This window comes from Otolemur garnettii, unplaced genomic scaffold (assembly GCF_000181295.1).
Source record: "Otolemur garnettii isolate 467f Iridium unplaced genomic scaffold, OtoGar3 scaffold00223, whole genome shotgun sequence".
In the NCBI taxonomy this organism is placed as follows: Eukaryota; Metazoa; Chordata; class Mammalia; order Primates; family Galagidae; genus Otolemur; species Otolemur garnettii.
In genome coordinates, this window is record NW_003852618.1 from 154828 (window position 1) to 169043 (window position 14216).

The 14216-nt window shown below is 35.6% G+C and overlaps 1 pseudogene; it reads right to left on the reverse strand.

Moving 5' to 3' along the window:
* Positions 1 to 10454: 10454 nt before the first annotated feature.
* On the reverse strand, positions 10455 to 11406 carry LOC100946363 (annotated as a pseudogene).
* Between the last annotated feature and the right edge of the window lie 2810 nt (positions 11407 to 14216).

A 14216-nucleotide genomic window follows, 5' to 3' on the forward strand; every position in this document is an offset into this window, starting at 1 on the left:
AGCAAATTGAAAGGCTTAGGAAGGGGTAGACAGGAGAAGAAGATACATAAGGCAATGGCTTTGGAAAGCTCCCACAGATACTGAGGAATCTATAATGCCACATGAATGCCCAGGGCTAAACACATGCTTAAAAAAGACCTGAGATAACCTTAATTTTTCACTTCTGGGTGATCTTTAGGCTCCACATAAGCTTTAAATGAAGGCTAAAAGGAAGTTTTAAACATCCTAGATCAGTGTTGAAGGACTGCCCCAATTCAGAATCTAATCTGCCAAGTCTGGGAGAATATAATTATTATTATTATTTGAATCCAGATATTTAAGGAAACCTTTGCCAAATTACCAGCAGACCAATAAGCTAATATAATAGACTCACCATACATTACAAAGAACAACTTTACAAAAGTAGTTTAGAAAAGTTATTAAGCAGAGAAACAACTCCATACATTACATGCAGCAACAAGAAACTATGGGGAAATAAGAAACTTTCTTTGGGGCCCATTTACCCCATTACAATATTCAAAATTTTTAATCTTGAACAACAAATTATGAGATCCACAGCTGTTCAAGAATGTGGCCTATTCCCAGAAAAAAAAATAAATCAGAAGGATTTGTTCTTAAGGAAGCCAAGTCACTGGACTTACTAAAAAAAAAAATTCTAAATCAATAGTCTTAAAAATGCTCAAAGAGCTAAGGAAAACCTTGGGAAAAACTACAGCAACCAGAAGAATAATATCTTACCAAATGAACTATTCATAAAGATATAATAAGAAACTTGATGGAAATTCTAGAATGGAAAAGTATAATTACCAAAATAAAACAAATTACTAGAAAAGTACAATGCTGACTTAAATAAGTAGAAGAAAGATTCAGGGAATGTAAAGATAAATCATTTGAAATTTCAGAGTATGAGGAGCAAAAGTGAAAAGAAAAAAGAAAGTAAAGAAAAGCAAACACAGCCTAAGAAAATTATGTGACACCATAAAGGTGAGCAATGTTAGCATGCAGAAGAATCAGCAAATTAAAGATAGGCCAATTATGACTATGCAGTCAAGGGAGCAGAAAGAAAAAAAAATGAAGGTAAATGATGAAGGGCTATGAAAACTCTGCACATTGCTAAGTGTACTAACTTATGCATAATAAGAGTCCCCAGGGAAAAGGAGAGGTAGGAAAAATAGTAAAAATATGTGATGAAATAATAAGTGAAAACTTCCCCAAATTGAGAAAATTCATGAACCTACACATTCAAACAGCAGTGAACTCCAAGCAGGATAAACTCAAAGATAACCACACAAAGAAACATTATAACCAAACTGTTAAAGACAAAGAATATGAACAGTAGTAATAACTCATCATGACAGGGTATCTATACTAACAGTAACAGCTGATTTTATACAAGGCATCATAGAGGCAAGTCTGCAATGGTATGGCACAGAACAAAACTGTCAGCCAGAAGTCGTATATCCAAAAAAATCTATCCTTCAAAAATGAAACTATGGAGTCTTTCAAGATGAAAAATGTTCTGGAAACTCGTTGCAAAACATTGTGAATGCTTTTAACACAACTGAATAGTACTATTAAAAATAGTTAAGGTGGTAAATTGTATGTTATGTATATTTATCACAGTATATAACAAATTAAAGTAAATGAAGTAGAAATTAAGATATTTCTGACAACTAAAAGCTGAGAGAGCAGTAATAACCCTCTCATTTTGTAGAATGATTGAATTCTATAAAAAACTCTATATCCAGAAATTTGAAAATGTGGAGGAAATGGACAAATTTGTGGAATCGCACTACCTCCCTACAATCAAACAGGAAGAAATAGAACTCCCAAATAGATTAATATCAAGCACCAAAATTGCAACAGCAAAAAAGTTCTGTGCCAGGTAGTTTCATACAAGAATTCTACCAAACCTTTAGAGCAGTGGTGCTCAACCTTCCTAATGTTGTGGCATTAGAGAGCTTTAGAGAACTTGTACCTATATTGCATAACTTACTTTACAATATTGAGAGGAAGTAACCCTCCCCAACTCCTTCTACAAAGCAAATATCACCCTGATATCAAAACCAGGAAAGTACTAAAAGAAGAAATACTATAGACCAATATCATGAATTAATATCAACACAAAAATTCTAAATAAAACCCTAGAAAATTGAATTCAGCAACACATCAAAAAAATAATACATCATAACCAGGTTGGCTTTATCCTAAGGATGCAAGGCTGGTTGATGTGAACCAACTTGATGAAAGTATTTCAAAATGTATATGAAAATACTACACTGTACCCCATGTTTGCATTAATGTATACAGCTATCATTTAATAAAAAAAAGAAAAAAAAAGTTATAGACTAGAACATTTTTATGTAAAATAAATATATTTAATTATTAAAAAAAAATAAGTACAAATCCATGAATGATATCCACCACATAAATGGAAGGAAAAACCAAGATCATATGATACTCTAATAGAAACAGAAAAAGTATTTGACATAATTTAGCATCCTTTTCCAATAAGAACACTTAAGAATATAGGCATAGATTGGGCATTTATTAAACTGATAGAATCCATCTATGACAATTCTGTAGTCAATATTATATTAAATAAAGAAAAACTGAAGGCATTTCCCCTTTGAACTAGAATCACACAAGAATGTCCACTTTGACTATTATTATTCAACATAGTGCTGGAAGTTCTTGCCAAAACAATCAGACAAGAGAAGGATATCAGGGGCATCCAAATGGGGCCAGAGGAGGTCAGACATTTGCTCTTTGCTGATGATATGATCTTAGAAATTTCAAAAGACTTAACCATAAGAATCCTGGAAGTGATCAAGAAATATGATAACATCTCAGGATGTAAAATCAACATTTACAAATCAGTAGCCTTCAACAGCAGTTAAGCAGATAATCCAATAAAAAACACTATCCTTCACAGTGGCTTCAAAGAAAATTAAATACCTTGGAATATATTTAACAAAGTATGTGCAGGATCTCCACAGAGAGCAATATGAAATCCTGAGGAAAGAAATGCAGAAAATGTTAAAAATGGAAAAACATACCATGCTCATGGCTGACAAGAATCAACACTGTTAAAATATCTATACCACATGATCTACCAAAATGTAGATCATGTATACCAAAATGATCTACAAATTTAATAAAACCACTACTAAAGCACTAATGTCATGCTTTGAAGAACTTGAAAAAATAGTCCTTCATTTTGTATGGAACCAGAAAAAAAAAATAACCCAAATACCTACCACAATTCTAAGAAATAAAAACAAATCTGGAGGCATCATGTCACCAGACTTTAGGTTATATTATAAGTCTTTAATAATCAAAACAGCATGGTTTTGACATAAAAATAGAGATAGATCTATGGAACAGAAGAGAGAACTTAGAGATGAGGCCACCCTCATAATGTCATCTGGTTTTCCAATAAACCAAACAAAAGCATACAATGGGGGAAAAGAATCCCTATTTATAAATAATGCTGGGAGAATAGGTTAGCCACATACAAAAGAGTGAAACTGAACCAATACCTTTCACTACTTACAAAAATTAACTCACTCTAGATAAAAGATTTAAATCTAAGACATGAAACAATAAAAAATCTAGAAGAAAGTGTGGGAAAAACTCTTATCAATATCAGCCTAGACAATGATTTTATGAAGAAGACCTGGTAACTAACTTTATCTTCAGCCTCTCTCCCCTCCATGATAATTATTGAGTCTGTATTTAGAAAAAGGTAAGAATCCACCAAAAAACCACTAGGTCTGATAAAAATACATTCAATAAACCTGTAGGATACAAAATCAACATACAAAAATTGGTAATGTTTCTATACACCAATAATGAACTAACTAGCAAAGAAATAAAAAAGCAATCCCATTTACAATAGCTAAAAAAATACTGAGAAATAAATTTAAGCAAGGAAGTGAAAGATCTTTATAAAAACAAATTACAAAATGGTGGTGAAAGAAATTGAAGAGGATACAAATGGAAAGACACGCCATGCTCATGGATCAGAATAATTAGTATTGATAAAATGACTATACTTTCCAAAGAAAGCTACACATTTGATACAATCCCTATTAAAATTCCATAATTTTTCACAAAATAAGAAAAAAGTTTTTTAAAATTCCCTGGGACCAAAAAGAGTTCAAATAGCCAAAGTAATCCTGAGCAAAAAGAACAAACTTAGAGACATCATACTACCTGACTTCAAAGTGTATTACAAGACTATAGTAACCAAAACAGCATAGTATTGGTATAAAAATGGACATGCAGACCAGTGGAGCAGAATAGAGAATCCAGAAATAAGTTTAAGTATGTGTTTATACAATCAATTGATTTTTGACAAATGTGCCAAGAACATATATTAGGGAAAAAGTTAGATTCTTTAGTAAATGGTGCTTGGAAAATTGAATATTCATATGCAAAAGAATAAAACTGAATCCTTATCTCTTACTCTATACCAAAATCAACTCAAGATGGATTAAAGACTTAAACATAAGATCCAAAACTATGTCATAGCATAAAACTAGTAAAAGAAAACATAGCGGAAACACTGTAGGACAGTAGTCTAGACAAAGGTTTTATGGCTAAGACCTCAAAGCACAGACAGCAAAAACAAAAATAGACAAAGGAGACTATATTAAACTAAAAAGCTTCTGCACAGAAAAGAAAACAACAGACAACAGACAACCTCTTGAGTGGGAGAAAATATTTGCAAACTATTCATCTGACAATGGATTAAATTCCAGAATACAAGGAGATCAAACAACTCAACAATTAAAAAAAAATACCTTTCAAAAGTGGGCATAGAACTAAAAAACATAAATGGAAATTTCTCACCCAGAAGAAGACATACAAATGACCAATAAGGATATGAAAAAAATGCTTAACATCACTACGTGTATCAGGGAAATCTAAACCAAAGCCACAAGATATTATGTTCCTCTAGGTAGAATGGCTTATTATTAAAAAGGAAAAAAATATGACATGCCGGTACGGATGAGGAGAAAAGGGAACACTTATACATCATTGGTAGGAATGGAAATTAATATAGCCAGTACAGAAAACAGTATGAAGACTTCTCAAAAAACTAAAACTAGAACTACCATATAATCTAACAATTTGGGACTCTGGAGAGAACTGCAGGACTCTGGAGTTCAGGGGATAGTGGTGGCAGGCAGCATATCCTGGGGGTGCCTGAGGTAGATGCCTCAGTCCTAAGGTCTTGAGTTGAAAAGGTGTGGGTCTACTCTCAGGAGGTGAAGAAAGAACCCCTTGGGATCCAGAGGCAGGGGTGAGATGCTTGGGGCAGGCTCATTGCTGAGCTCCTTATAACTCATAACTATCTTCAGACCCTGAGTCTTGCATATGACCTCCAAGAACACCACTGTAAAGGTATAGGAATATTTAAAACACACACACACACACACACACACACACACATCCATTGTTCCCTAGCTTGCTTTCCTATAATTGCTTGATATGCAGTAGTCACATAGCTGATGGTCATAAAGATTCTTAGCTTTCCTCGTTGCTTTCATAGATAACATCATCTTTGTGAACCTAAGCCTGGTCCTTGAGGTATTTTCAAGGCCTTACATCTTGGTGAACCAACTGACCCAACCAAACCAGTGGCGCATGCCAAGAATTAACTCAACTGGTCTTGTGGCCTGGGTACTGACTCAACACAACAAGACAATTTCTGCTTCCTGCTGACCTAATGAGTTCATCTCCAGCCAATCAGAAGACCCAATCTTTAGCCTTTTCCTGCCAAAGTATTTTAAAAAATTCTGGCCCCAAAATTCTTGGGGAGATATATTTGAGAAATTCACCCCAGCTCCTTTTATGGGGCCTGGGATATTACATTCTTTCTTTGCTATAACCCCTGTTGTCTCAGTGAATTGGATTGGATTCCTCTTGAGCAGCAGCAACGAACCTGGTTGGGCAATAATACTGGCATAGGAAACACAGAGGTGGCTGTCCAGTGAGATGAGTACTGTGACCTCAGGCTATGACCATGAGGTCCTACCATAGGGAGTGGGACCCTGGAACTAACTCCCAGGGCTGGGCATCTTAGCATCTGCCCTTAGCTCTTTTTCCTCAGGAACCTAGAAACTCCCGTGTGCTCTAGGCACACAAGATACACAACCTCTAACAAGACTCTTTGTATTTTTCTCTCCTCCCTGGTTCTTCCCTCTCTCCTTCTCTTATGACTCATTTCTTTCCCCTTCTCCTCTTTGGAGCTCTCTCTTTCCTGGCCCTAAAACCCCAGGGGCTGCCCTTCACAGATCCCAGGGCTGGAGAGTCACAGGGGATTTCTGTAATGAGGAGCCTCCACTCATAGAAGCAGCAACAGCAGGAACAAGGGAGGGGATCAGAAGTCTAAGGCCTCATCCTGAAGGCTAAAGGAGTGGGTCTTGGGGCACTAAGAGTTTGGGGCAGGTCAACTGCAGATCTAATCCTGCTATTTTGGCCTGGAGACATCTCTCTGCCTGGGGAAAAAGTCCAGAGTCACCCAGGTATGCGAAGAAATGTCAGTGTCACCTGGATTTTGGAAAGCTGGGTGTAATTATAAATTATGCTGCAATAAACATTCAAATGTAAGTGTCTTTTTGATAAAATGACTTTTTGTCCTTTGAGTCTACCCAGTAGTGGGATTGCTGGATCAGGTAGATCTACTTTCAGTTCACTGAGAAATGTCCATACTGATTTCTAAAGGTTTCCAGATTATACTCCAGGGAAATAATAGGCAACAAATTAGTAGACAAGAAAATAAATAGATAATTATAAATTGTGATCATGGAAGAAGTTTCCTTTCAGGATAAATAGAGGAAACTTCTCCACTTTTCCTCAATGTGGCTTTTTCCTACAACCATAATTTAAATTGAAATTAGTTCCTATTACTCTGTGACTTAAGATCTGACAATGGAGTCTAATCACTGCTAGAATATAATAAAATTATTTACTATCACCTATGGGTATATACTGATCTGTTCCTATGTACCTCTGTAATTTTTTCTTACCAGGTGAATTTCCCCTACTCCCCTCATCTTGCCCTTCCTTGACTTCATCCATGATGTTTCATACATACTGACCTCCATGTGACTTATTCCTACATGCAAAGCTTATTCCCACTTTAGGACCTTTACATTTGTTTTTCTCCAAAGAAACCTCAGTTTTCTTTTCAGGCCTTTCAATTGGTTATTTAAGCCCATTCATATTATTGAGGATGATCTCTTTTATTTTAAGATAACATTGTAGATATTAATCACATCTTCAAAATACCTTCACAGCAATGATTAGATGATTGATTGAAAAACTGTTTATGGTCTAGCAAAATTGACACGTAAACTATCACAAGCCCACCTCATATCAACTTCTCAGCCAAACACACCTGCTTAAACTATGCTTAATCTTCAAATAAATCAACAACAAGGTCATACCTCCATCAAATGTGATACAATGATCCTGTGTATGACCACATGTAAAAAGGTCCTAATGCATTTCTCAGAAGAGGATACAAAGTCCTTTTCTCTTTCATATCCATAAGTTAAATACTATGATACAGAGTTTTTAACAGTTTTTTTATTTTTAAGTTCACTAATTCTTTCTTCTGCAAAATTGAGTTTGGTGTTGAATCTTGTTGAATTTTCAGTTATGTCATATTCTTCAGCTCCAGGATTTCTGTTGTTCTTTTTTATAGTTTCTATTTCTTAGCTAAACTTCTCATTTTATTTATGCATTCCCCCAAATTTAACTAGTTTATTTCTGTGTTTTCTTTAATCTTATTGAATATAGCAATAATTAGCATAATTATTTTTAACTCTTTTTAAAGGCTATACATAGATCTACATTTCTTTGGGGTTGGTTAGTAGATATTATTAGTTTCCTTTGGTGGTGTCACATTTGCCTGATTGTTCATTATCTATGTAGCCTCTGCTGGTTTCTGTGTGAAATTACCTCCTCTCTGAGGAGAAATGACCTCTTTCAGTCTTTATAGTCTGGTTTAGGCAGGTAAAGATTTTCTTTTATTGAGTCCTCAGGCCAAAAGAAATGCCTTCAGAATTGCAGTCAAGTGGGGTTGGAGCCAGGTCACATGGCTGTTGCTAGATCTGCAGTGGGGTCTGAGATTGGTGAGCCTACTATCACATATAGTGAGACTATATTCTCTTTGGTACCTGAGTATACTGGACTACCTCCAAGATCTTTATAAGTAGGTCTAACACAATAATGAGTTTGTGACTCAGGATTTGCAGATCGTAGGCTTGTTACCACATTTGCACATAGGTACGGGCAAGAGTCTTTTGAAGAGCTCCTACTGAGTCACTCAAGGTCTTTGAGAAGGCATTACTGACCACATCCTGAAACTGAGAGGGGCTGAAATTGAATCACAGAGTTGCTTTAGGGTCTACAGTTGGTATAGAAGTCTGCAGGTCTGCCTCTTGGGTCAAGACGGGAAGGTCTTTTGCAAGGTCCTTGGGTAGGCAGGCCTGCTCTCAGACCACAGCTGAGAGAGGCTGGAGCTGATTTACAGGCCATTTCAAGATCTGTGGTGGGACTAAGGTCAGATCTCCTGTCCCCAGTCCATTTAAGTTTTTTATCTTAGGCTGAGGTTCTTATAGTACCTCCTATCCATGTGTGCTTCAGATGTTGGTCAGAGATTTGGGGAGAAGTATCCAAAGAATTTTGGGTTTCTAATTTTTTGTCCTCTCATATCTCAGATTCCTTTTTTTATTTTTCAATGGCTGCTGTTGTCTCAAACTCTATCCTTCGGTTCTCTAAGTCAGAAAGTCTTGTAGTCAGCAAGTGTTGACTTGTCAAGTGTAATCAGCATGTGGTGCCAACTGTGGTGTTCTCTCTTGTTAAAAGCCATTAAAGCTGTGAACCCACCAAGTTACTTATCCTTTTTTCCCAGTCTTTGGCTTCACACATAAATATGCTTGCTATTGCTCTTTCTTCAGAATGTTAAGTTTTTGTTTGATAAATTTTTGTATTTTATCCCCCTATAGGTGGGTAAATCAAGTAGAAGCTTCCATGGACATATGAGCAATATCACTGTCCATTGTGTGAAATTCTGAAGGGGAATAGGCCAATTGTTGGAAACTGAATTGTCTAAATACTAGTTTCCTTAGAGAATCTTGGATGGAGTTGAAATACATCCTTCTTAGTAAAGTATCACAAGAATGGAAAAAGAAATATTCAAAGTACTCTATACTAATATGAAACCAATATATAAACAATTACATGCTCATATGCACACAAAAACACAAATATAGTCTAGTATGGGGGTTAAGGGAGGTGGGAGGGGGAGGGGGAGGACATTTGGCAGAAGGAGGGAAGGCATGAGGCGGGATTTCACCTAATGTATACATAGTGAGGGTGTATAACGTGCCCCCTGGGTGAGGAGCTTTTTTACAACTAGAACTTTATCCTGGAAGTGAGATAAATATAATCTAAGAATTTGTACTCTCATATTAATTTTTTTTAGTTAATTATTATTTATTGAATCATAACTTTGTACATTGATGCATTTATGGGGTTCAGGGTATTACTTCAATATACAATGGGAAATGTTTACGTTGAACAAAGTAACACATCCATTACAATTATACTCATTTCTTAATAGTTTTGAAATTAAATTTTTTTTTGTTAGTTCGTTTTTTTGTTTTGAAACAGAGTCTTACTATGTTGCCCTTGGTAGAGTGCTCTGGCATCACAGCTCACAGCAACCTCAAACTCTTGGGCTTAAGTGATTCTCTTGCTTCAGCCTCCCAAGTAGCTGGGACTATAGGCACCCAACACAATGCCTGTCTATTTTTTTGTTGCAGTTATCATTGTTGTTTAGCTGGCCCTGGGCCGGGTATGATCTTGTGCTACTGGTGCCAAGAACCCTTATATTAATTTGAAGTAAAAAAAAATCTAAGAATTTATACCCTAAAATCCAAATTGTCTAAAAACCAGTTTCCTTAGTTGACCCTTGCCCTAAGATAACAAAAATTGTGTTAAAAAAAGCTTTGGTAACATTCCAATAAATCATAAAATTGGTTTTGTTGGTTGTTAGTGAATTGACATAGAATCCTGGAATATCATATCATTTCTCTATTCACATTAAGAAAGAATATCAATAAAAGTAGTAGAAATAATTACTTTAGTTATATGCTTTGCATTATTTCAATAAATTCCATATATAAGACTGCTTTTGCCTAGAGTAATCCTTAAAACTAAATTAACTGAATTTATCTTCAGTGTTCAGCCTCCCCTCTTTGATCATAATTTACCTAAATATTTTCCTTTTCTATACATGTAAAACTCAATTTCTAATTCTTTTAGTTTCTCTTGTATTTCTCTAAGTAATATTATTTTCACATTCACTAGATATTTGATTTCTCAAGAACAGGACTTGTGTCTTCTCTTTCTTTTATATTCTTTTTTTTTTTTTAGCTTTTTGAGTTGCTTAATTTAAATACGACAGTATCCAACATAGCTACTAAACACTGGACAATATTTGAAGTCTTAAGTACATCCATATGTTCCTCCAAATGATGTTTGGGGTCCTGCTTGCCAACATTCTTTATTGCCATCTGTTCAGGTGTCATCTTATCTTCTTCTACAGCCTTATTATAATTCTTGGCTGAGTCCAACATCTCTTTTACCACTGATTCATTGTGTTTACAATGTTCACTGTAGTCCTGAAGTGTTAAACTTTCCATCCAATTCTTCTTGTGTAAATTTATCAATATCTTCTGTTCCAGTTTATTTTTTCAATAGTTAATAGTAATGGAGTAATAATGTCTTTAATTTATGAATTAATGGCTGAATAGATGGTTTGTTTAAGTGACCCAGATTTGAAGTTGTTTGTCTTGGTTCATGTCCTAAGACCATCATATTAGCATTGCTCAATCTGAAGGCCTCAATAACAACCTTTCCTTTTACATTCTGAATAGGATCCACAACCACTGCCACAGCTCTCTTCCAGAAGGCTTCAAAGCTCTACTGAGTGTTGATATCCATACCTGAAAGCCAACAACCAAAGCCAGGGTGACTGTGATACCAACCAACAACCATCTCAGGCCTCCCTGTCTGCTTCACTATATCTAACATCTTGGCTTGGAACACTGGATCAACTGTCTCCACACTGACACCTGTTCCTGACTGTGGCATGGCAAACACATCAATCACTCTGACCGTGTAATCATCAACAAATTCTCCAAGGATCAGATCCATAACTTCCATTGGAATTCCAGCATGGCCATGTTTTAACATTTTTAACAGTGCCAGAGAAGAGATATAGACTTATTTTGCTGTGTCCATGACAGAAGCATCTGTAGGTGGCCCCTGGCCCAATCCAGGCATATTTCTTCTAAGTCTAAGAAGTTTGTCCACATTTCTGATCAGTAACTCTTAAGGTATTAAGCTTCAATTTGTTGAGTTTGACAAATTTCTTAGGACAAAAGCCAGGTGTAATTTTCCCATGTATTTTTTTCTCTCTTTCCTGAAGGCAGGCAGAGGTAAGATGTTGCGGTCTGGACCCTTGTCTTGCCACTGTGGTGACATGAACGTGGAGGCAGCAGCAGCAGCTGCTCAGACTCAACCCACACTGACTCCGCGAACTAGTGTGGAATCACCCTGATTCCATTCAAAAGAGTTCTCTTTCTTTTATATTTTTAACACTCTTTTCTTCTTATGACTAACAAAGGACTCTCTCCAAAATTTATTATTATTATTTTTAAATCAACGTAATGATTTCACAAATATACCAAAGAAGGGAATAAAATGACATGTATTGGAAGAGAAATACAGAAAGAATACATCTCTAGAGAGAAAAATCCCAAAACATTAATGCTCAAGATGCCACTGGAGACCTTTATAGAAGATTTAGCCTGTTTGTTCTCTGTCCAGAATAAGAGATGGTATTTGCTAAGATTCAGTGTTACACTTATATATAAGCTATTTGCAATGAAATTATATATATGAAGCTTTGAACTGCCAGAACTTACTCTGATAATTTTATTTAAGGAGACAATAAATAGACATAATCTCTGATTCTTGGATATTATTTTTGAGCCCAAACCTAAATTCATTCTAAGGTATGTACACAAGAAAGTGAAGGAAAAATTAGCTTATAATAAATAGAAAAAGTGATATTAGAGGAAAATTCTCTAATGAAAAGGGGTTTAAATCCATGGAATGGGTGAGTGAGAGTAAATGGACAATCTTTTTGAATAGGATATGGAAATTATAAGATGCAATAACAGATACACTGATGGCATAAGCCATTAACTAGGAAAGCTTAAATTTCCCCAATATCCTTATTTATATGAATTTTTGTTTGTTTCATGGTAGGCTGTCTCATTGATTAAGTACAGGTGTATGTTGTAATTATATGTGTGTATATAACTAGGGGACGTGGTGGTGGTGATGTGTATAGTATTACAAAGAGAGGGGATAAATGGAAAAAGGAAGTGAGGGGGAGAGAAAATAATTAGTAAGTAATCTTAAATATAAAAATTGTCATTCAGAAAAGTAGCAGATTCCATTTCCAGTGTTAGATAGATAATATGTTAGGTTGCATTTAGTTTTGGATATTACAAAACTTTACAGTGGTATTGGTATTATTTTTAATAGAAGAGGTATTCTGCTATTACCTAGGAAAAAAAGAAAAATATTTTCAGAACTGCAGTATATTTGCTTATGTAGTTTCATGTGTGTACATCCCAAATCCTTGTTAAATACATCTGTTCCAATATCCCTCAGCTATGTTTGTAATTCCTGGAATTAATCCTCTTCCCCCCACTATCAACACTTCCATTTAAAATATTTCTTCTGATGTCACACCCACATGCCATACACCAACAAAGCTGTGCCCCAATCCAGTTGTGGGTAGGCATGTCATGTCCCCCAAAGATATAGCCAACCTGGTCCCTAAAACACATTTTGATGTCTGAATCTGAGCAGAGGAATCTTGGTGTTCAGTAGAGTCAAGGATGGGTCCATTATATGATTCATGAACCAGAACCTCACCTCTTGCTGTTCTGGTGTCCACTACCCAAGAAGACAAAGTAATGAAGCTGGCAAGGCACTTTTCAACCTGAAGCGTTAACAGCTGTCTTTACTTACTAACATCTTTCTGATAACACTATTACATTGCCTTCTAATACACTGTTTGAATGTGCTGATCACTGCTTGCTTTACTTCCTGAGTGGAACCAAACACCACAACCCAGTCAGATGAGGGCTACAGCTTCAGTAGAGTGTGGCCCTAGGGCCACTGAATGCTCTGTGTCCAGAATACACTTGCAGATGGAGGGAACATCTGAGAATAAGCCTGTGGATGTTACAGGGATTGTGTAAACTTGATGTTTTGTTTTTTCTTGCTGAGTGTTTTATGTGTGGTGATTTGTAGATTTGTTTCAACTTATTGGAAGCTTTCCATTTTATTCAAGAAATCTGTTACATGTTAAAAAGCCTTGATTAAAGAGGAAGTTTCTATAATTTAAGAAAAAAATAAAATGTTTCTTCTATATCCATATTGATGGGATGGAGCTCTTAGCCTTTTATGTCTAGTCAACAATTATGTAGTTAAATGTAAATACTTTTCACTGATGGTAATTACTCAGTAAGAATCATTAGTGTCATTTAGATCAGGCCATGCCCAAATTAATTGCTGGAGTAACTGTCCTTATATGGTCAATACCCACTTAACCCACAAATATATGCTTTCTATGTTGCCATGCCCACTGATAAAAGTGGGAGGGTCCTTTCTGAGTTTAGCTTCCTGTTCAAGTGAATATTGTGAATAGATTGCAGATAGAGTACTTAATCCTCTGACCTCATAAGGATAGTTTTATAGCTGATAACCATTAAATAGACCATAACAATCCATTAATTAATTAAGTGAATGTATAGAGAGTATCCGATGTGTGTTTGTTGTCACTGTTTTTGTGACAGGGGTACATTATTAAATTAAATAGGCAATATTTTTGTTCCTTTCTAAAGCTAACATTTAAGTTGAAGATGGGTAATAAAATCCAATATTAAGATTAAGGTAAGTGCTATTGATTAAGATAAGTGTATTGATAACAACAAAGCAGAAAAGAATGGCTCTGTGTATGAGAGAGAGAGAGAGAGAGAGCAAGAGAGAGACAGAGAGGTGGAGAGACAGAAAGAGAGAATGTTGTAACTTAACATAGGGTAATCAGG